The sequence below is a fragment of the Copadichromis virginalis genome, linkage group LG3 (assembly GCF_057382275.1).
Source record: "Copadichromis virginalis isolate Kocher_CV1m ecotype Utaka linkage group LG3, C_Virginalis_male_GT1.1, whole genome shotgun sequence".
Taxonomy (NCBI): domain Eukaryota; kingdom Metazoa; phylum Chordata; class Actinopteri; order Cichliformes; family Cichlidae; genus Copadichromis; species Copadichromis virginalis.
Genome location: NC_140620.1, coordinates 10936568 through 10959774, shown reverse-complemented (window position 1 = coordinate 10959774; position 23207 = coordinate 10936568). Strand labels below are relative to the sequence as shown.

The window sequence follows — 23207 nt, the reverse complement described above, 5'->3', positions numbered from 1 at the left end:
TACACATAGCTGTGTGTATGTGTGAGTGCACATGAGTGAGTGTGCGTGTGGATGTGTGTGCGTGACAGTTAAAACACTGTGGGGGTAGGTGACTCCCTAGAGGTCATAAAAGTCCATCTCCCTTCCAGATCACAGTTATCCAATTACAATGTTGAGACCCCCACCCAAAACATCCGCTGGGGAATTTCCACTTAGCATTAACTCCTCTCTGTTTTACTTTCACAGTACAAGTGGGGGAGGGGTCTCCTACAATCTACTCCAAAGTTCGTGACACTATCAGGCCTTTACTTTTGAGGGCAGTGTCAGTGTCTCCACAATAATTCTAGATTCTATGTTAACACATTTCTAAACTCTAAAATAAGCTAAACATTTCTACAACGGCCACTAACAACTCCAACATCATTGTGAGCTGGAAGCATGTAAATATAATAATAGCCACTGCAGCCAAGAAGAGAGCCTGACGAGCCCAGTTGTAAGTAAGCTATTAAGACTCAACTGTGCACTGTGTTATTTTTTTCCTCCGGAAAAAATTTGTTCCGTTGGAGCAGCCTTTCAACGCCTGTCTCTGTCTCTGACAAGCAAAATTGACCCAGACAACAAAGTAAAGCTATTTTTTGACTACCAGCCCGACACGAACCCGACGTATTAGCCAGAGGTCACTTTACTACGGTTCGGAGCCGCAGACCTTTAGTAATTGTAATAACTTAAACAGCAATAGTACATTCATGTAGTTGTAAAAAGCATGATAATATATTAAGTAATCCAATGTATTCAGAACATGTTACTCTCATTGAGTAACGTAATGGAATACGTTGCAAAATACATTTTGGGGCATGTATTCTGTAATCTGTAGTGGAATACGTTTTAAAAGTAACCTTCCCAACACCACCAACAGCATCACTGAAGTGACACTTTAATGTACTGCTGATGTACATTAAATCTTTACGATAGAAAAACAGGTTCTCTCGTTAACAGATGTTTGTGCTGTCACTTGTCATTAAAATGGACGGAGCCTGGGTTCAAGCTTCCTCTCCTTCCTTCCTCTTTATTAATTACCAAATATGATAATCTCTTGCTCTAACCATCTTCTTCTATCTATCTAAAGGTTTTATTGCCTCCAGCGCTGTGGAAGGTCAAACACAGTCAGTGCTGTATGAGTCATCTGAAGTGAATTTCACTCTAAAGTGATTTCCATGCATTTTGTTCATAATCTCTCTGTGGTTTTTCTTTTCTTTTTCTTTTTTTGGGGGGGAGGGGGTTGCTTTCACTCAATCAAAGATACATGATTACACATTCATACAATAAGCAAGGCTTCTATAAAAATTACACCCAGTGTAAGAAAAACATTAACATGTTCCTGTTCTTTGATGATCATATTACATTTGTCATATTTGAAAACACATAACATACTTGGAAAAGTGTTCACAAAACACTTTAAGAGAACTTACACACCTTTACTTTTTCCACAGTGCCTGTATGAGCCACTGTATCCAGACACAATGAAGATGAAACTGTCATGGTTCAGGGTCAACGGACTCAGTATTTTGAGTATAGTATAGTGTTGGGTCTTCAGTGTGTCAGCCTGTCATTCCCCCTGTGTTAAAGTCTCCCTCTCCTTTGTTTTTCCCAGTTACGTCTTTGTGTCTTGTCTCCATTTTCTGTCCTCCTTGCGTTTCATTCCATGTTTTCCCAGCCCGTCACGTCTGATGGGAAATTCGACTTAGCCCTCACATTTAGATTTATGTGGATAGAATTTCACTGTATGTTTTTTGTGTAACCTTTTCATGCTTAGATAAGGTATGTGTATGTGTCAGTATGACCTCGTGAAATAAAAAACAGCTTAGCTAGGCCTAACAATGTTTCACTTTGTTATCTGCTAGCCGCTTTGCTCAGAAGGATGAAGCTCAGAGCCAGCGCCAGGTGCTGCCCTGGGAAAAGATAGTGGGAGTCTGTTCAGCAACAGCGCGGGTTGGAAAAAAGACTGTTGTAACTGAAAGATACACAGAGTTTGTGCGATGTTATAAAAGGTGTACTGCGATGCCCCAGGTCAGAGTGCTAATAACTTAGACCTGTGATGTTTTGATGTGTGTATCCCTTTTCCTGCGCACAGTAATAAATAGCTTGACCACAGCCAACAATCATATGACCCCCTATGAGCAAGCACTTTGGCGACAGTGGGAAGGAAAAACTCCCTTTTAACAGGAAGAAACCTTCGGCAGAACCAGACTCAGGGAGGGGCGGGGCCATCTGCTGCGACCGGTTGGGGTGAGAGAAGGAAGACAGGATAAAGACATGCTGTGGAAGAGAGACAGAGGTTAATAACAGATATGATTCAATGCAGAGAGGTCTGTTAATACATAGTGAGTGAGAAAGGTGACTGGAAAGGAAAAACTCAATGCATCATGGGAATCCCCCGGCAGCCTACATCTATTGCAGCATAACTAAGGGAGGATCCAGGGTCACCTGGTCCAGCCCTAACTATATGCTTTAGCAAAAAGGAAAGTTTGAAGCCTAATCTTAAAAGTAGAGATAGTGTCTGTCTCCCGAATCCAAACTGGAAGCTGGTTCCACAGAAGAGGGGCCTGGAAACTGAAGGCTCTGCCTCCCATTCTACTTTTAAATACTCTAGGAACAACAAGTAGGCCTGCAGAGCGAGAGCGGAGCGCTCTAATAGGGTGATATGGTACTACAAGGTCATTAAGATAAGACTGATTATTTAAGACCTTGTATGTGAGGAGCAGGATTTTGAATTCAATTCTGGATTTAACAGGAAGCCAATGAAGGGAAGCCAAAACAGGAGAAATCTGCTCTCTCTTTCTAGTCCCTGTCAGGACTCTTGCTGCAGCATTTTGGATCAGCTGAAGGCTTTTCAGGGAGTTTTTTGGACATCCTGATAATAAAGAATTACAGTCGTCCAGCCTGGAAGTAATAGAAAGTGTGTACTTTATTGTGCCCCGTGGGGAAATTGCTCTCTGCATTTAACCCATTCACTTAGTGAAGCAGTGGGCAGCCATTGGGCGCCCGGGGAGCAGTGTGTAGGGACGGTACCTTGCTCAGGGGTACCTCAGGGTAGCTGTTAAGGGGAATCGAACCCCCGACCTTCCGATCATGGGGCAACCACTCTACCTACTGAGCTATCCCTGCCCCAGAGCACATGGTTGTTGTTCAATAATAATTCAACAATAATTCCTCAAAAATACAACTTGCCTAATAATGACAGTCGTCCAGCCTGGAAGTAATAAATGCATGAACTAGTTTTTCAGCGTCACTCTGAGACAGGATATTTCTAATTTTAGAGATGTTGCGCAAATGGAAGAAAGCAGTCTTACATATTTGTTTAATATGTGCGTTGAAGGACATGTCCTGGTCAAAAATGGGAGGAAGTAGCGCCAGACGGTATGTTTGCAAGATGGCAGCTGTTGATCTAACTCTCTCTTGAAGAGAGAGTCTTGTGGTTGTCACAATGGAGAGTAATTCTTCAGATTAGCAGTAGGTGGATTACAGCTTCCCGATTTCAATTAAAGTCAAAAACACAAAAATCACAGGAGAGCACAGAGAGTGCACTGTGGTCACGCCAGAATCGAATCCATCAAAGTTACATGGTTTATTAAAATAATCAAATTACAGCATTTAGATTTATGTTACACTACTTAACTGCTTAAGCCCACTTACGATGAAAATGTAAAAAAAATCTTGTTCATGACCTGTGTAGTATGTTAACACTATTGGAAGTAAAATTAACTTGAACTCCAATTTTGAAAACACAACTTTCTTTCTTTTTAAAGCTGACTTGTATTATGAGTATGAGTCTGCGGTCTGGGAGAGAGTCCTGTAACTCTCTGTCTGAAAAATACAGTAAATAATGTCCAATGTTGAGCAATTAATTATATAGTTACTTCTTCAAAAAAGTTACTGAGTTATGCAAACAACAAAGTTTTTTGCAGCTGTTTATCTAAAAATAGAGCCAAGTCGTTTTTTTTAAAATAAACATTTCAAACTATTTACAGAACAATCAGCTGCTCTGCATGAAATCTGATGCCACACAAATTATTTGTGCCACTCCAAAAAATTATTTCTGTCCACTATGAAATAAAGGAGAACAACAGCCTAATACCTGCAGGCCTGACAACAGGAGACGTATCACTGCTGTAACCCCTGTAACATTCAGCAGTCGCCTCATTCTTCTGACACGCACAACAAAACTATATTGACTACACTACACACTAACTACACAAGATTTGCGCTAAATGTTGCAAATCTCTCACATCTCAGAACAACGCTATCATTCCTAAAACTTCAGTTTCTTAACAACTAGATGCCACGTTGCCATATCATTTTTGATTGGTCGACATGGTACATTTTTCCACCAATAGGAAAGGGTGGGGGGGGTTTTGGTTCTGTTTTTGCTCACAGGCGGAGGGTGCTTTTGAGCGCTTTCCTCATAAAACGCCGTTTTTACCGTTTCTTTCCGCAGTAAATATAAACAACGACAGTATTCAGGAAGAAACCCAAACATTGCATATATTTTTATCACAACTCTGGTTTTACGTGGCCTATCAACACAATTTAAAAACTGGTATAAAGTCCACACTGTTTCCGTCAATTGCTCACATCTCCAATGGTTGTACACGTTGTCATTAACTCACTTCACTCCACATCAGCCACACTGCTTTGCTAGCTAAAACACCGGTGTCGGCACATAAGGACACTGTCAGCTGCTGTGTCCTAAAACGTCGGCTGCATCCTCCGCAGGCCGCATTTGAAAGCCGATTATGTCACAGCCATGCGACGAAGGCTGTCCCAATTCATCGACTCCTTCAAATGCGGCCGACAAATGCGTCCTTCATTTCCCCGAATTTGAAGGATGGGTTGGGTGTGTCCTTCGTGGCCCACCATATCCCAGAATTCATAGCGCGGCCCAGCCAAATTTCAGCTGCCAACAACTGCTACTAAGTTTTAAAATTAGTCTTATTAATCTTTCTGGGTCACAAAATAAACTTTTAACATATTTTCAGGCGAGAAAGTATCTGTGTAAACATCAAATATCTGCTTGGTTTATCAAGACATCGCATATTTGCAAAAGTGCGCCGACATTTTCGGAGATGTCTGTTACCCACCCGCTCGATAGCAAGCCGGGGGGGGGGGGGTTCAATGGTCACTCCAGCCGGCGAGAGCAGTGGACTCCCGGCTTCATCATTTTCAGACCCCCGCTTTCGCTACTCAGGTTAAACATGATATATAACTCACTTAAAATTTTAATTGTTTGCCTATTTTCTGTGTTTTATTTGTTCCGGAGTAAATCGGTTTGGCTGAGATCGGAGTTATTAGATTATCAGATTAAATAAAACTTTATTAATCCATCGGGTGGGTTCCTCCGGGATTTTCACACAGCTGAATAAACGTCAAACAGAAAACTGATTAAACCGAAGTGTGAGATGGTCGATAATTTACGCCAGTGTCCTGTTATATTTTAGATAGCAAGGAGCAGATGGCCGTGTTTATTAAACTCAACCGAGACAGCGGTGACGCAAATCTGAAGGCTAGACCATCCCATTTCACAGCGTCGCACTTCCGGCCTTCTCTGTCTTTGAAGAACCCGGCCCACGTAGAGCGCGAAGGCCGGGTCCTCTGAAGGATGCAGCTGACGTTTTGGGACACAGCTATAGCCTGTCGGCTACGTTGATTAGCTGCGTATATACGAATGTGAATCGCTTCATTGGCTGGACTATGGGATAAGGTGGCATCGTTCTAATCCCATACGGGAGCAGCCAGTAGTGATGTGCGATACCACTGATTTCCTTTCCGATCCTATACCAAGTGTAAGAGCCAATTAAAGGTTAATTTTATTGGTACTGGTAAAATGATTAGAGGAGAAATATATATGTTTGATGTTAAGAATATAATTCTAGTTGATTTTAAAATACTGTTTGTTAAATGTATAGAATAGAGAAGTGCAACATTCTAAAGCGCTTTTTAGTATTTTGAGCTTCCAGGGCACTGTAGTTACGTAGTTGAGGAGTTGGATAAGCTGGAAGCGACACAGTTTTTTGACCGAGTCTTGCCATGTAAACTAAAAGTGTCAATAAACATATTGTTTGCAAGAAGGATACTTGGACTTGCTCGCGTTTCAATGCATGTTGCCGGACTGACTCCTAACGGCGGTACAGAAGAGTGAAATAGGGACGGAGTGCTGCCGCTACATAAGTCAAAAAACTGAGCTTCACCGACATGTGGAGGATCGGCTGCACGGCGCTCGGACGGAAGGGAGCAACCTAACGGAAAGTAAGAGGCACTGCTTAAGGATGCTGGCACCGAACCGGATAATTCTTTGGATTATTCTGTAGAAGAAGGTAACAAACTCTCTTAGTACTTCGTGCAGTAAGAAGAAAAAGACGTTTTTTGGAGGCTTGTTAAGTCTGGTGGAAAACGAAAGTGAAACTTAACTGCGTGCTATCGTCAAACCCGATCTCTTTTTTCTTTCTTTGTCTGTGGGACTGCATGTTGTAAAACAAGATTTGATGCGGTCTATGCGGAGTTTTTGGCATGTTATGAAGATGGTTTACACTATGTCTATTAAAGATTCTAAGCAGAAGACAAATAGTGCATGCTAATTGAGCCAATAAACCCCTGCAACTTATAAGATGGCGGAGGAAAGAGAGGTGGGAAGAACATGCAAGTTAACAGAGAAAGCTTTGGAAGAAAAATTACACAGATGGATTGCCTTAAGAAGACGAACATTAGGAACAATCACAGGCAAAATAAAGGAGATAAAGATAATGATGAGTGATGCTCAGAACCTTCAAAATGTGAAAGAAATAATGGAAAGTGACTTTGCATTGGCTCTGAATGAGTTTCACAGTCACAATAACCAGGTTATGAGCCTTTTGTCTGAAGAAGAAAAAATATTTGACCAGGACAATTGGTTTGAGCCCAAAATGGCATCTATAAGAGAGTTTATGCAAACAACAAAGAAATGGATCGCAGAGGATCATAAGCATATGATTCCAAATGAAGCTGAGCAGCAGGAGCACATTACAGATGACTTGGAAGAAGCTGTTAACCCAGATGACAGCGCATCACAGGTTGGAGCTAGAAAGGATGCAGTTCATAGCTCGCGTGGGTCTCAAGTCAGCCGAGCATCTACAACATCTAGAGTTTCCTCCACTCAGGAGGCAGAACACGCAGCCTTGCTGGAACGAGCCGCAGCATTGAAGAAAAGGCAAGAACTTGAGTTGGAGTTGGCCAGGATTAGGCAACATCTTGAGCTGGAAACAGCAAGAGTCAAAGCGGAAAAGGAAGAGTTAGAGTTGGAGACTGCACTAGCGGAAAGTCAAGCAAAATTAAAGGTGCTCAAAGAATATGAAAGATCTGAAGATGGTCTGAGCAGTTATGTGTCAATACAAAGATCGCAAGGTCGAGAAGTTAAAAAGGAAAGAGTTGGCATAATGCTCCCACAACAAGCTGATGTGAGTAGTCACGCTAATTCACAAGTGCAAAACTCACAGGTACCACAACTGTCTCATCCAGTCTCCACTCATGGGCTTAATGCTCACGTTGACAGAAGTGATGATCTATTGTCAGTCATGCAGAAACAGAATGTAATCACTGAGTTACTTGTGAAACAGCAGCAGTTGGCTCAGTTGCCATCAAAGGACATTCCGTTTTTTTTTTTTGTTTTGTTTTTTTTTTTTTTATAAATAGGACAGGGGGAATGAATGAGAGAAAGAGGGGGAGAGAAAGAAAGAAAACCAAAGGGGAGAAGAGACGGTGAGAGGGGGGGGGGGGAAAAGAGAGAAAAAAAAAAAAAAAAGAACTCCTGGGTCACCTGTATGGAGAAAAAAAAAAAAAAAAAAAAAACAAACAGAGGAGACAGCAAACAACAAAGAGCAACATAATAATAGAGAAAACAAAGCACCATCACAATAAACTAGCTAGTCATAGATATCAATATTTACTAAATAATAAACGATATTGTGCAGCACGCAAGATAGACAGCGCACAGTGTGCTTTGAGGCAGCAGCCAAGAAAGCTTTAGTCCGCGTCTGTGAATACCCATGTGTGCATACCTGTGTGGATCAGCATGCTTGCATTCCAAAGGTTTCTCCATGTAATGATCTGCTAGGGAGTGTGGGGGGGCCACAGCCCCGTCCTCCAGGGTGTGAAGCGGGTATGGAGGAGATCAAAACTCCAGACATCCAGATGCCCCCAGAACACAAGAGACCATGGAAGACCAACAGAGGGGCAGCCGCGCCACTGTTCCAGTAAGAGCTGAGGAGAGTCCCAGATGAGGGCTCGCCCAGCAGCCGCGGAGCAGAAGTCAGGGGGAGTTGCAGTGACGCGCCCGTGAGCTCCGCCGGCCCCCAGCTGTGCCTGAGTGACCGAGCCCCAGGCCGAGACATTCCGGTTTTTAAAGGTGATGCACTACAGTATAAGGCCTTCATAAGAGCCTTCGAACATGCAGTAGAGCAAAAGACTGATAACGAGCAAGATAAGCTGTATTTTTTGGAACAGTTCACTGCTGGCGAACCACAGGAGCTAATTCGCAGTTGTGTACACATGACTCCTAGCAAAGGTTACCGTGAGGCCAGACGGTTGCTACATAAGCACTATGGAGATGAGCTAAGGATCGCAAGCGCATTCATTGAGAAAGCACTCAAATGGCCGCAAGTGAAAAATGACGATGCAAAGGCATTAAATGCCTATGCTATGTTCCTGACTGGCTGTCGCAACACCATGGAGGATGTTGAATTTTTGGAAGAGATGGATAATCCAACCAATCTACGCACAGTGATATCCAAGCTGCCCTACAAAACCAGAGAACGTTGGCGCGTAGAAGCATTTGAACTCCAAGAAAAGAGGGGCAAAAGAGCAAGATTTGCAGATTTGGTGAACTTTATAGACCGCCAGGCTAAAATAGCTATGGATCCACTCTTTGGTAATATCCCAGACAACCGTGCAGCGACAAGTGGAAAGACTGACCAAAAGGAAAAATATCCAGCAAAGAAGGAGTTTCGAGGAAGCAGTTTTGCCACCAACATTTCCGCCGAGAACAAAAGACTGCAAAAAACAAACGTTAAAACTGAAAATTCAATCAAGACAGCAAGTGCCTTTGAGAAGCCATGTTTGTATTGTCAGCAGCCTCACACTCTTGCTTCTTGTGGAAAGATTAAGAATCAACCACACAAAGAACGTGTGGATTTCTTGAAGTCAAAGGGACTCTGTTTTGGATGTTTAGTTTATGGGCATCTCAGCAAGTTCTGCAAGCGCAGAATGGAATGTAAAGAGTGTTCACTAAAGCACCCAGACATTCTGCACATGGGGAAAAAAGAAAGTTCTGTGGAAACAGAAAGGGAGGATGTTACTGATGGTAATGAGGCACCTTTTGCTCAAGTTCCTGTCAGTCAAGAGACTTGTGGGCTTACAGGGGCCGGAGAAGAGGAGTGTGTGCTCTCTATAGTACCAGTCAGGATCAAATCTAAAATGAGTGATAAATATATAGAGACATATGCCTTTTTGGACCCGGGAAGCACGGCAACATTCTGCACGGAAGATCTACAAAGGAAACTGAATGTTAAAGGAAAGCCTACACGGATACTTCTAAGTACCATGAGTCAAGAAAAACCAGGAGAACAGAAACTCATGAACAGTTTTGTTATATCAGACCTGGAAGTGTGTGGGTTGGAAGATTCCAAGTTCGTTGACTTACCCAAGGTGTTCACTCACACTAGTATACCTGTGAGTAGTGGAAACATACCCAAGCAGTCAGACATCCAGAAGTGGCCTTATCTACATGAAGTGAGGCTACCAGAGATAGAGGCTAATGTAGACCTGCTTATAGGAGCCAACTGTGCAAAAGCAATGGAGCCATGGCGTGTCATTAATGGACAAAATGGAGGTCCTTATGCAGTGAAGACCACCATTGGTTGGGTTGTGAATGGACCCATAAGAAAAGAACTAAATGACTCAGAAAACAAAGAACCGCATTTCTCAGTGAGCCGAATCTCCTTAGTGGAAGTTGAGAAGCTACTGGTCCAACAGTATAACATCGATTTTTCAGAACGTAATTATGATGACAAAGAGGAAATGTCACAAGAAGACAAACAGTTTCTACGAGCGGTAGAAAAGACAACGACCTTCGAAAATGGACACTATAACATTGGATTGCCACTTAAGAATGAGAATCTTCAAATGCCAAACAACCATTGTGTTGCGGAGCAGCGGATAGCATGTTTGTTCAGAAAGTTTAAGAAGAATCCTCAGTTTTTTGAAGATTATAAGTGCTTCATGGAAAACATCATCACCAAGGGCTATGCAGTTCCAGTGCCAGACCACCAGTTGAGCCGTGACGACAACAGAGTGTTCTATATACCACACCATGGGGTGTATCACCCGAAGAAGAGAAAGTTACGGGTCGTGTTCGACTGTACGGCTTCATACCAGGATATGTCTCTAAACAAGGAGTTACTGCAGGGACCGGATCTGACTAACACACTGGTGGGTGTTCTTTTAAGATTCCGCGAAGAGCTAGTAGCGCTGATAGCAGACATTGAATCAATGTTTTACCAAGTCAACGTACCAGAAAGAGATGCTGATCTTCTTCGTTTTCTCTGGTGGCCAGATGGCAAGCTGGATGAGCCCATGAAGGAATATAGGATGATGGTGCACCTCTTTGGAGCTACTTCCTCACCAAGTGTCGCCTCATATGCGCTAAGAAGAACGGCAGAAGATCACAAGGAAGAAGCATCGCCAGAAGCTGTTCAGACAGTCCTGTGCAACTTCTACGTAGATGACTGTCTTAAAAGTGTAGCTACAGAAGAGGCTGCAGTGAAATTAGTCAGTGATCTTTGTGCTCTGTGTACCAGTGGAGGGTTTACATTAACAAAACGGACAAGTAACAGTAGGAAAGTGTTGATGTCAATTCCTGAAGAACACAGAGCCAACGAGGTGAAAGATCTGGATCTTAGGCATGACACTTTGCCAGTTGAGAGAACTCTAGGTGTACAGTGGAACACAGAAACAGATAACTTCACTTACACTATAAGGTTGCAAGACAAGCCAATGACACGAAGAGGCATTTTGTCAGTCATTAATTCAATTTATGACCCTCTTGGCTTTCTAGCACCAGTCATCTTGCCTGCAAAGCTTTTGTTGAAAGATCCCTGTAAAGAGCAGCATGGTTGGGACAAAGAGATCAATGAAAAGCATGCAAAAATTTGGAAAAAATGGAAAGAAGACATTGTACTCCTCTCCAACTTCCATGTGAGTAGATGCCTAAAGCCTACAGGTTTCGGATGCACTGTTGTTGCGCAGTTGCACCATTTTTCCGATGCTTCAGATTACGCATATGGAACTGTCTCTTACCTGTTGATGGAAAATAGACAAGGCAAGAGACATTGTGCCTTTCTCATTGGGAAATCCAGAGTTTCTCCGCTCAAGCAAGTCACAATTCCTAGGCTTGAGCTGACTGCAGCAGTGATTTCAGTGAGGATGGACAGATTACTGCGACAAGAACTTCAAGTTCCTCTGCAACAATCAGTCTTTTGGACGGACAGCACAACTGTGCTTAGATACATTGATAGCGAAACATCTCGCTTCAAAACATTTGTTGCAAATAGAGTTTCACTGATTCGAGAAGCAACCAAGCCATCGCAATGGAAGTATGTGACATCGGCAGAAAATCCTGCAGATCAAGCAAGCAGAGGCTTAAAGGCAAAAGATCTGTTGGAAGGAGGTTCATGGATTCACGGGCCGAACTATCTTCTAGATGAAAACGAATGGCCAGAACAGCCAGTGAGAAAGAAGGAAAACCTTCAAAATGATCCAGAAGTCAAGACTTCAGCAACGGTTAATATACTGACAGTTGAGGAAGGCATGGAACCAATGAAACGTGTGATAGACTACTATTCAGACTGGAATAAACTGAAAAGAGCAGTAGCCTGGATAATGAAGCTAAGGAAGGTGCTGTGGATGTTAAAAGAAGAAAGAAAACAGTACTCAAAAATAGTACAGAAAAATGAAAATGATTCTGAAAAGCAAAAGTTAAAGTTGCAAGTGCACATGAGGACATTTAAATCTGCAATGGGAAAGAAAGCGCTTGCTTTGGAGGATCTTGAGGCTGCCGAATCAGTAATCGTTCGTTTCAGCCAGAAACAGCATCATGGAGAGGAGATCAAAATCCTACAGGAGGGAGGACAGCTCAGTTGTAGCAGCCAGCTGTTCAAATTAGACCCAGTTCTTCGGGATGGGATGCTGAGAGTTGGCGGCAGACTCAATAAATCAGGCTTGCCAGAAAATGCTAAACAACCAGCAATTCTTTCTAAACACAGCAAAATCTCTGAAATCATTTTGAGAGACATCCATCAACGAACTGGTCACTGCGGTCGCAATTATGTGCTGGCGCAATTGCGATGCAGATATTGGATTCCTCAAGCCAATTCGGCAGTTAGAAAGATAATCAACAAATGTCAAACTTGCCGTAGGATTTCTGGAAGGGTTGGTGAGCAGAAGATGGCAGACTTACCTGAAGACCGTCTTCTACCAGACAAACCTCCGTTTACAAACACTGGTGTCAACTACTTTGGCCCATTTGATGTCAAGCGGGGCCGGGGTACTGTCAAAAGATATGGTGTCATGTTTACCTGCCTCATTCTCAGAGCTGTGCATATTGAAGTTGCAGACAGTCTTGACACAGACTCCTGTATCAACGCGATTCGACGTTTCATCTGCAGAAGAGGTCAAGTTACCATCATGAGGTCAGATAATGGCACAAACTTTGTGGCAGCGGAAAGGGAGTTGAGGGAAGCCATTCAAAGACTGGATAACGACAAAATAGAAAGAGTCCTACAACCAAAAGGTATAAAGTGGATTTTTAACAGCCCGGCTGCTTCACATCAAGGTGGAGTTTGGGAGAGACAAATTCGAACAGTGCGTCGAATTCTCAGCGCTCTCTTGAAGGAACAAGTGCCAAATGAAGATTGTCTTCATACAATAATGTGTGAGATTGAAAGCATCATTAATGGCAGACCTCTCACAAGCGTCTCAGATGACATAAATGACGTTGAAGCTTTAACGCCGAGCCATCTGTTGCTGCTTAAGTCACAGCCCCTCATGCCTCCAGGTGTCTTTAACAAAAATGATGCATACACCAGAAAAAGATGGAGACAGGTTCAATATCTAGCAGATTTGTTTTGGACCAGATGGACTCGTGAATATCTTCCACTTCTGCAAGAGCGCCAGAAGTGGCTGAAACTAAGAAGAAACTTCGTGGTCAGAGATCTTGTGCTGCTGGTGGACAGTTCTTCTCCACGCAACTCCTGGCTCATGGGGAGAGTGGTTGAGACGTTGCCAGACTCAAGTGGAACAGTCCGAAGATTGAAAGTAAAAACTAAAAGCAACATCCTGGAAAGACCTGTTAACAAGTTGTGTCTTTTGGAGGAGGCTTCATCTGAGCGATGAAGAGAAGGAATGTTTGTTCATGGACATTACGATTAGGTTGGCTCTTAATGATTGATGTGTAAGTTAGTAATTGTTTAGTTCTCTCGCCTAACCAATTAGGGGCCGGATGATGTAAGAGCCAATTAAAGGTTAATTTTATTGGTACTGGTAAAATGATTAGAGGAGAAATATATATGTTTGATGTTAAGAATATAATTCTAGTTGATTTTAAAATACTGTTTGTTAAATGTATAGAATAGAGAAGTGCAATATTCTAAAGCGCTTTTTAGTATTTTGAGCTTCCGGCGCACTGTAGTTACGTAGTTGAGGAGTTGGATAAGCTGGAAGCGACACAGTTTTTTGACCGAGTCTTGCCATGTAAAAGTGTCAATAAACATATTGTTTGCAAGAAGGATACTTGGACTTGCTCGCGTTTCAATGCATGTTGCCGGACTGACTCCTAACGGCGGTACAGAAGAGTGAAATAGGAACGGAGTGCCGCCGCTACACCAAGTAATATTCATGGTGGTATCGACGATACTGATCCGATACCGATTTGGATGCACACAAACGGTGAGAGAGAGTCCAGCGTTGAAACACTCTCATTTCTAACAGTCCAAGTGGTACTACAGCGATCATAGATGAAATCAAGCCCAACAAGCTTCATATCGTCTGGAAACGCAGTCTGCGTTCCAGCTGAAACTGAGCGAGGGAGCGATGAAATGCAGCCACTCTGTGCTCTGACAAACGTGCGCGGCTGGAAAGCGAGCATATTTCCAAACCGAGAAAAGTAATCTGCTCCCTTGGGATTACCCTCCTCCCCCTTTTGCGAGTGTGGACGCTTCAAATAAATTAGCGAGCTCTTTTGAAAGTTCACAGAGAATCTGATCAGAATCAGAATACTTTATTGATCCCTAGGGGAAATTTTTTTTTTTTTACTGTGCTCCATTAAATACAAGTCAGAAAATAAAGAATACGTAAGAAAACAGAGTTAATCTAAGAGAAAAAGCAGGAGCGACTGCAACAGGCTGCATGCTGGTTGGCACATGCGCACTGAACCCCAGTGTCTGAATATGTGACAGAACCAGTGACAGCTGTGTCTCCACCTGCTCTCTGGAGCAAGCTACAAGAGCCCAGTCATCTAGGTAGGGTAAGATGCGGATGCCTGTCTCTCTCAGGGGTGCTAGCGCTGCCTTGGTACATATCGTAAAGGTGAGGAGCGAGCGACAGCCTGAACGGCAGCACTAGGTATTCGTAGGCTACGCCCTCGAATGCAAACCTCAGAAACTGCCTGTGTTTCGGGTGTATAGCTACATGAAAATAAGCATCTGCAAGATCGATTGTTGCAAACCAATCTCCCGGGCTGACCGCATTCAAGAGCTGTCTGAGTGTTAGCATCATGAACCTGTACGTTCGTAGATACGTGTTCAAGACTCGCAGGTCGAGGACGGGACGATGCCCTGCCCCTTTTTTCGGAACAACAAAATAACGGCTGTACCAACCTTTGTCTGTCTCCGAAGCGGGGACCACTCGTATTGCTCTTTTCTGCAATAGCGCCTTTATTTCCTCTCTGAGTATCATGGCCACCTCGGTGTTGAAAGTCGTCTTTACGACTCTTTGGAAACGAGGTGGATTGACCTGGAACTGCAACCAGTGACCCATGGCAATGGTTCGCAGCACACACGGAGAGGGTGCGCGAGTGCACCACTGAGGGAAGTGAGCAGCGTGCCGGCTGACCTGCAGCACCGTCGGCGGGGCGTTGTCTCCCTCCAGTGTGTCTGCAGGGGACAGCATCACCTGCCTGACCTAACTCATTCTGCCTGCAGCCTGAGCATTTGTGACTGTTTGAGAATAAAAAACACTCTTTATCGATTGTAACATGGAAACATGTTGTCATGCGCCGTGCCGCGCGTGCACAAAAGGATCCAGACGCAGACTCAGCGCTAACAGAAAAAGACATTTTATTATAATAACGAAAGGCGACCAACTAGGGAGCAAAACGAGGAACTAAAAACCCGGGGAAACAATGACATGAGGAAGCCGGGATCGGGACCGTGAGAGGCTGCAATAGAAAGGGGAGAGGATTACTAGAGAGTCGGGAAGTGGGGAAAACACATCAGGACTGAGTCAGAGTAGGGGGGCTTACGATAGAGCAGGACCGTGGGAGCTCGGGAGGGAAGTGTGGCAGTCCGTGAGCAGGAAGTCCGTGGGAATAGCGAATGGGCCAGATGATGCACCGAGTGATCCAGTTGAGCCGGAGGACAGGCAGGTGGCAGACGCCGGACGCCAGGTCGAAACCTGGACACAAGTAGGCGGATTAAACACAGTTCCAACCAGAAGTGAACGCACGCTTTCGTGGAAGTCTAGTTACCACTGTGAGGTGAGTAACGGACTGGCGTGGAGCATCCGTCAGCGCCGGGTCAAGTAGCTCTTCATGTAACCACCGCGATGGAGAGCAGGTTTATGGCCCAGCCCGGGGGTGTGGCTACCCGAGCATCATGCATTCCACAGGCACAGGACCACGGACCATGACAGTGGCCCCCCCTCAAGGGTCGCCCCCAGGCGACCGACCGGACTGCGGCCTGCAGAGAGAAGCACGGAAGTCAGCGACGAGGGACGGATCCAGAATGAAGGAACGCGGAACCCAGAGGCGGTACTCAGGACCGTACCCCTCCCAGTCCACTAGGAACTGCCACCCCCGCCCACGCCGGCGCTCAGCCATGATCCGCCGGACCGTATAGGCCGGGTGACCGGCGATAAGCCGGGCGGGAGGAGGGGACTCGGACGGAGGGCACAACGGGCTGCGGCGGACAGGTTTGACCTGGGAAACGTGGAACGTGGGATGTATGCGCCAGGAAACAGGGAGCTTGAGCCGAACTGCCGCTGAGTTAACAACCGCATCAACTTCATATGGGCCGATGAAGCGGGGGGCCAGTTTTCGGGATGTCACGCGCAGCGAAACGTTTTTGGCAGCTAGCCAGACCCTCTGCCCCGACCGATATTCGGGGGGTGGGGGTTCGACAGCGGTTGGCATGGCGTGTGTGCTGTTCCTTCGTCCGCAGGAGAGCTTGGCGGACCCTGAGCCAGACCCGCTGGCAGCGCCGGAGATGATGCCATGCAGAGGGGACTGCAAGATCGAGTTCATTTTCAGGGAAAAGTGGAGGCTGGTAACCGAGGGAAGCTTCGAACGGGGACAAACCAGTGGCAGACGAGGTAAGTGAGTTATGTGCGTATTCCACCCAGGGTAGATAGGTGACCCAGGAGGTGGGGTTTTGGGACGCTACGCAGCGTAGCGCAGCCTCAAGCTCCTGGTTAAGCCGCTCAGTCTGGCCATTAGATTGCGGATGGAAACCCGAGCTTAAACTAACTCTTGCGCCCAGAATGGAACAAAAGGTCCTCCATACTTGTGAAGTAAACTGCGGGCCTCGGTCTGAGACGATGTCAAGGGGAATACCATGGAGCCGGAACACGTTCTCAATTAGGGCTTGGGCTGTGTCAGAGGCGGAGGGTAGTTTTGTTAGCGGGACGAAGTGAGCGGCTTTGGAGAACCGGTCGATGATGGTGAGGATGACGCTCTTTCCCGAGGAACGAGGAAGACACGTAACGAAATCTAATGAAATATGAGACCAAGGCCGGTGAGGAGTGCTGAGCGGGTGGAGCAGGCCCGCTGGGTGCTTAGTGGATAGTTTATTGCGGGCGCAAACAGCGCAGGCAGCCACGTACTCCCTCGCAGCTTTTCTTAAAGTCTTCCACCAGAAATATCGTTTGAGGAGATCAATGGTTCTACTCACGCCAGGGTGACATGAAAATCGTGCAGTGTGGATCCAATGAATTACCGCTCCACGGGCGGCAACGGGGACAAAACGCCATCCAGGCGGTCCGGTACCTGGGTCATGGTCGCCCGGGAGGACCTGGGGGATAACCTCCTCAACATCCCAGGAGAGGGCGCCCACCACACAGGTTGGGGGGAGAATGGTGGTTGGTGACGATGTTTCCGTGTCTGGGGAGTACTGACGGGAGAGCGCATCTGGCTTGACATTCCGTGAACCTGGGCGATACGAGAGAGTGAAGTTAAAGCGGGTAAAAAACAGAGACCAGCGGGCTTGTCGGAAGTTTAACCTTTTAGCAGTCCTCAGAAAAATCAGATTCTTATGGTTCGTCCATATGAGAAAAGGCTCCCTCCAGCCAGTGGCGCCACTCCTCCAAAGCAAGTTTTATGGCCAAGAGCTCCCTATTGCCTTTGTCACGATTTCTTTCAGTAGGAGTGAGCCGGCGAGAGAAGTAGGCGCACGGCTGGAGCTTACCTTGAGGCCCAGACCGCTGAGAGAGAACAGCCTCGACTCTCATGTCGGACGCGTCCACCTCAACGATGAATTGTTTGGTGGTGTCGGGGTGGAGTAGAATGGGTGCCGAAGTAAACAATTCTTTTAATTTAGTGAATGCTGTGTGGGCCTCTGGGGGCCAGGTGAAAGTTACCTTAGAAGAAGTGAGGCGAGTGAGGGGCGCGGCGACGTGGCTGTAGTTTCGGATGAAGCGTCGGTAGAAGTTTGCAAACCTGAGAAAGCCTTGAAGCTTCTTCCGCGAATCCGGGACTGGCCACTCCAGAACTGCCTTGATCTTAGCTGGGTCCGTCTTCACCTGCCCTCCTGCTAAGATATAGCCCAAAAAGGAAACTGATGAGGCTTGGAAGTCGCATTTCTCTGCTTTGGCAAACAGTCTGTTCTCCAGTAACCGTTGCAGGACGCTCCGGACGTGAATGCGATGCTCCTCCATGGTCCTGGAAAAAACGAGGATGTCATCCAAGTATACAAAAACAAACACGTTCAGGAAGTCTCGGAGCACACTAGAGTTTGAAAAACTGCAGGGGCATTTGTTAAGCCGAATGGCATAACCAAATACTCAAAGTGGCCCAGTGGTGTGTTAAAAGCGGTCTTCCACTCGTTCCCCTCCCTTATCCGGACCAGATGGTACGCGTTTCGCAGATCCAGTTTCGTGAAAACGGTGGCTTCCTGGAGAGATCCAAAAGCAGAGTTAATCAGCGGAAGAGGGTATTTGTTCTTTACAGTGATGTCATTTAAGCCCCGGTAATCAATGCATGGCCGCAACGAACCGTCCTTTTTCCCCACGAAGAAGAAGCCTGCAGTTACAGGGGAAGAAGAGGGTCGAATAATACTGGCCGCGAGTGATAATTGGATATAGTTTTCCATCGACACCCTCTCAGGGCGAGACAGGTTGTACAACCGGCTGGAGGGCAGCGGGGCACCAGGTAGCAGGTCAATGGCGCAGTCATAGGGGCGGTGAGGTGGCAGAGAGCAAGCCTTGTCCTTGTTAAACACTTCCTGTAAGTCATGGTACTCGGGTGGGATGGAGGAAAGGTCATGTGCTTGTGTAACAAGTGGGGTCAGGTTAGCTGGTGCAGCAGGAACTGCTGATCTCAGGCAATTAGCTAGGCAGAACAAACTCCAACTGGCGATCTTGCTCCCTGCCCAATCAATGTGGGGATTATGTCTTTGCAGCCACGGGTAACCTAACACGAGCGCGGTGTCGGGAGACGGGAAGGTAAAGAATGAAAGTGATTCGTTATGATTCCTGGAAGTGATTACTTTCACAGGCGCAGTCTGATGGGTGATGTAAGCAAACACTTGTTTATTCAGCGCTGACGCAGGGAGGGGAGGTTCCAACAGAGTGAGTGGTACTTCCAGCTCTTTAGCCAGCTTCTCATCTATGAGATTTTGCTCCGCCCCAGAATCCACTAATGCGCTGCATGTAACAGTCTTTTTGTTGGTTACTATGGCAACGGACACAACTAATCGGGGTCTAATAGCATTTAATGTGCTGCCCACCCGTATCCCCGAACCTACCGGTGAGCTGGTCCATTTGGGCGAACCGGGCAGCTGGCGATGCGGTGTCCCGGCTTCCCACAGTATAAGCAGTCCCCGGCCCGAAAACGGCGTTCCCTTTCCTCCGGCGAGAGCTGAGAGCGCCCGATCTGCATCGGCTCCGGCGGAGACAGTGAGCGAGCGCACGCCGCTGGAGAGCTAAATGGGGGCAGGGGGGGGTGACACGCGAAGTTCTGGGTACAATACGGGTTTCGGTGGCTTGGACTGCCGTTCAGCCTCTCTCTCCCGTAGACGCTTATCAATTCTACGGGCGAGTGACACCAAATCCTTGAATGATTTAGCTGCCTCGTGAAACGCGAGCTGATCTTTCATCTGATCGTTCAGGGAGCGTAGGAAAATGCCCCTTAGGGCCGAATCGGGCCAGCCAACAGCGGCTGCCACTGTGCGAAACTCCACTAAATACTCCGCAACACTACACCGGCCCTGGCAGAGCGCCACTAGCTTTTGAGCAGCATCATCCTCGGAAACTGGCGGGGAGAAAGTTGCTTTGAATTCTTCGAGGAAGTCATCGAAGTCGCAACTCTGTATCGGGTTAAAAGATACATAGGCTTCAGCCCACGCCAACGCCCTTCCACCCAGCAGTCCCACAAAGTGGGAAATCTTGGCCGCGTCAGTGGGGAAGGCGAGTGGCGAGCGACTGAAGAAAAGGGTACACTGAAAAAGGAAACCCCACACTGGTCCAATTCGCCGTGGAAACACAACGTCACACAACGGTATGCCGGGGTCGGGCTGTTTAGCGTGCATTTCTCCCCGTTTCCCGCTAAGCTCTTGATACTGATCCTGAAGTAAGAGAAGCAACTGATCGTGTTGGCCGAGCATGGCACCCTGCTTATTAATAGCTGAACGTATTGGGTCTGCTGGATCCATTCTGGCCAGTCCGTACTGTCATGCGCCGCACCGCGCGTGCACAAAAGGATCCAGTCGCAGACTCAGTGCTAACAGAAAAAGACACTTTATTATAATAACGAAAGGCGACCCGGGAAAACTAGGGAGCAAAACGAGGAACTAAAAACCCGGGGAAAAAAATGACACGAGGAAGCCGGGATCGGGACCGTGGGAGGCTGCAATAGAAAGGGGAGAGGATTAGTAGGGAGCCGGGAAGCGGGGAAAACACATCAGGACTGAGTCAGAGTAGGGGGGCTTACGATAGAGCAGGACAGTGGGAGCTCGGGAGGGAAGTGTGGCAGTCCGTGAGCAGGAAGTCCGTGGGAATAGCGAATGGGCCAGATGATGCACCGAGTGATCCAGTTGAGCCGGAGGACAGGCAGGTGGCAGACGCCGGATGCCGGGTCGAAACCTGGGCACAAGTAGGCGGATTAAACACAGTTCCAACCAGAAGTGAACGCACGCTTTCGGGGAAGTCTAGTTACCACTGTGAGGTGAGTAACGGACTGGCGTGGAGCATCCGTCAGCGCCGGGTTAAGCAGCTCTTCATGTAATCACCGCGATGGAGAGCAGATGTGTCGGTGATGGCCCAGCCCGGGGGTGTGGCTACCCGAGCATCACGCATTCCGCAGGCACAGGACCACGGACCATGACACATGTACATTCATACATTTTGTTGGAGGCACCTTTTCTGGGACACAACAATGAAAAACAGCGGGAACACTCGATGTGGTCACCTGAACATTTAGCACACCTGAACAGAGGGTTACCTGAGGCATTTTGTGTGCAGATGTTTTGTGCTTGGGAGACATTGTTAGGAAAGTGCAACACCTTCTGGGGCTGACAACCTGAACAGAACTTAAGCGGCACCTCTTGTGCGGCAACAGAGGGGTAAAAACAGCGTCTCCCTGCTGCTAGACCCCCTCTCCACTCTAAGCCACAGCTAGGAGGGCTGAAGCTTCTTCCTCCTGGACGACAGGTCCCGCCGGGGGCCCGAGGGTGGGCCTTTGCTCCAGGCTGACTGGCGTGGAGCTCGGGCCGGAGGATGTGCTCTCGCTGGTGGCACACCCACTTCAGCAGTGGGCGCTGGTCTCTTGCCAGTCATTAGAGGAGTGGCGGGCCTGTGAGAGCTGGCTGCGGGCTTGGGCTGACGTCTGGGGATGATGTCGCGCAGAGCTTCCATCTGCTGAAGCCCGTCAGCGCTCCTGCATGGTTCCGGCTCGTCATCGGCTAACCCGTCAACATATTCCATGTGGTCAGCCCAGCTAATTGCAGGGACATCGACCGGAAAATCCTCGTCTTTGGACTCAGAGAAAGCTGGGGCTCCAGACTCGGAAAGGTGAGGGTCTTGCCTTGCGACAGCCGAGCGTCCCTGCACTTTTTCCACAAATGTCACCCGTCTTTCCAGGGTCGAGCGCCGGAACTGGCGACAAAACGCACAGGCTTCGGGCTCCGTCAACGCTCTCCGAGCATTGACGATCCCCAGGCAGACAGGGCAGGCATTGTGCTAGTTGCTGTCGTGCAAAGAGAAAGGGCATCCCTGAGGACAGGGGCGATCAGAAGATTTCTGCTTTGCTCGCTTCGGTTTGAAGTCCATAACAAAACACAAAGCAAAACACTGCACGGGAAAAACTTGAAATAAGCGCTCCACGGGCAGCCTACACACCAACTGCGCGGTGGAGGCTAACACCAACAGGGGCAGTTAAGCAAAGTTCAAGTCTGCAGACAACGGAGCTAACTAGCAGCAGTTAGCTAGCCCAACTCAGCAGAGGTGTTCTCGGCGAGTTGAAGAGCGTAAGAACTGAGGGATGACTGTGATGACAGTGGCTATATGTGTCATCACACGTCATCTGCCTTAAAGGCGTGAATAAAGGTTTCTTCAGCCAGGACACGTGAAGGAGCGTGATATCCCATATATATTAGAGATGGCACGATACCACTTTTTATGTCCGATACCGATATCATAAATTTGGATATCTGCTTCCAATACCGATATGAATCCGATGTAGTGTTTTTTAATCAACAAAACTGTTTTTTTAAATATCTTGCTGCATTTTGTATAAGTTGTATAAGTTTAAAACAACAACACTACACTAAAGCTATTCTGTTATACCTGTATGCAAAAAAATATATTTCATAGTTCAGCAATACTGATCAATCTAATAAACTTAAACCATCCTCCCTAGTATATATATTAGACTTAATAGTTACTATATACAGTAATTGACTTCTATTCATTTTACATCAAATTAAAACTTTGGGTGTCAGATAATTATTTATTAAAAGCTCGACATTTTAAATGAGAATAGGAAATAAAAGTATGTCTTTGTGCCCCCTTTTCCCTGTTAATATCTATCGGCCCCCCTGGCTAAACTTTGCTAGATCCGCCCCTGCACAGTTACCAGCGTCAGCTATGTAGAAAAAGATCCTGGTGTAGAAAGTAATATTAAATACATTCTAACAACAGCTTATCAAGCTTAAACGTGCTGCTGTTTTTTTATCCACTGGTTTCCTCTTTCTGGTGCAAAGTGGACCAAAAACCAACAAGAGAGACGGACAGCCGATCAGCTGATCATTAAGCAGTTTCATGATTGAAGTAGCAGCAAGAAGAGGTAGTGCTTGTTAAGCTTAACGCAGGAATGCTTTACAAACATTCAGAGATGGACTTACACACTTGCTTTACTTCTCTCGGGTATGATTTTGTCGGAGATGAAATGCCGGTTTGCTAACGAAGCTCCAAAACTATCCAGACCACCGACAGGCCACAGCCGCTCTATCACGTGATGCATATTGCTCCGACCTGCTAACATTCTGAGGCGAGTTACGGCGTGTTGCAAGTTTTGTGAGGTGCTTTCATGATATTTAATGGATCGGATTACTTTTTTTTTTTTCTCTGATATCCGATCCAGTAATTTAGGTTAGTATCGGACCGATACGTAATATCGGATCGGTCCATCTCTATTATTTATGTGTTATACCGAGTGAATC

The 23207-nt window shown here is 46.5% G+C and overlaps 1 protein-coding gene across 1 annotated transcript in view; it reads left to right on the top strand.

Annotated features, from left to right (window-relative positions):
* The window catches only part of LOC146712734 (uncharacterized), a 44958-nt gene that overhangs the window by 2145 nt on the left and 19606 nt on the right, over window positions 1-23207 (top strand). The gene's annotated exons all lie outside the window — the stretch shown is intronic.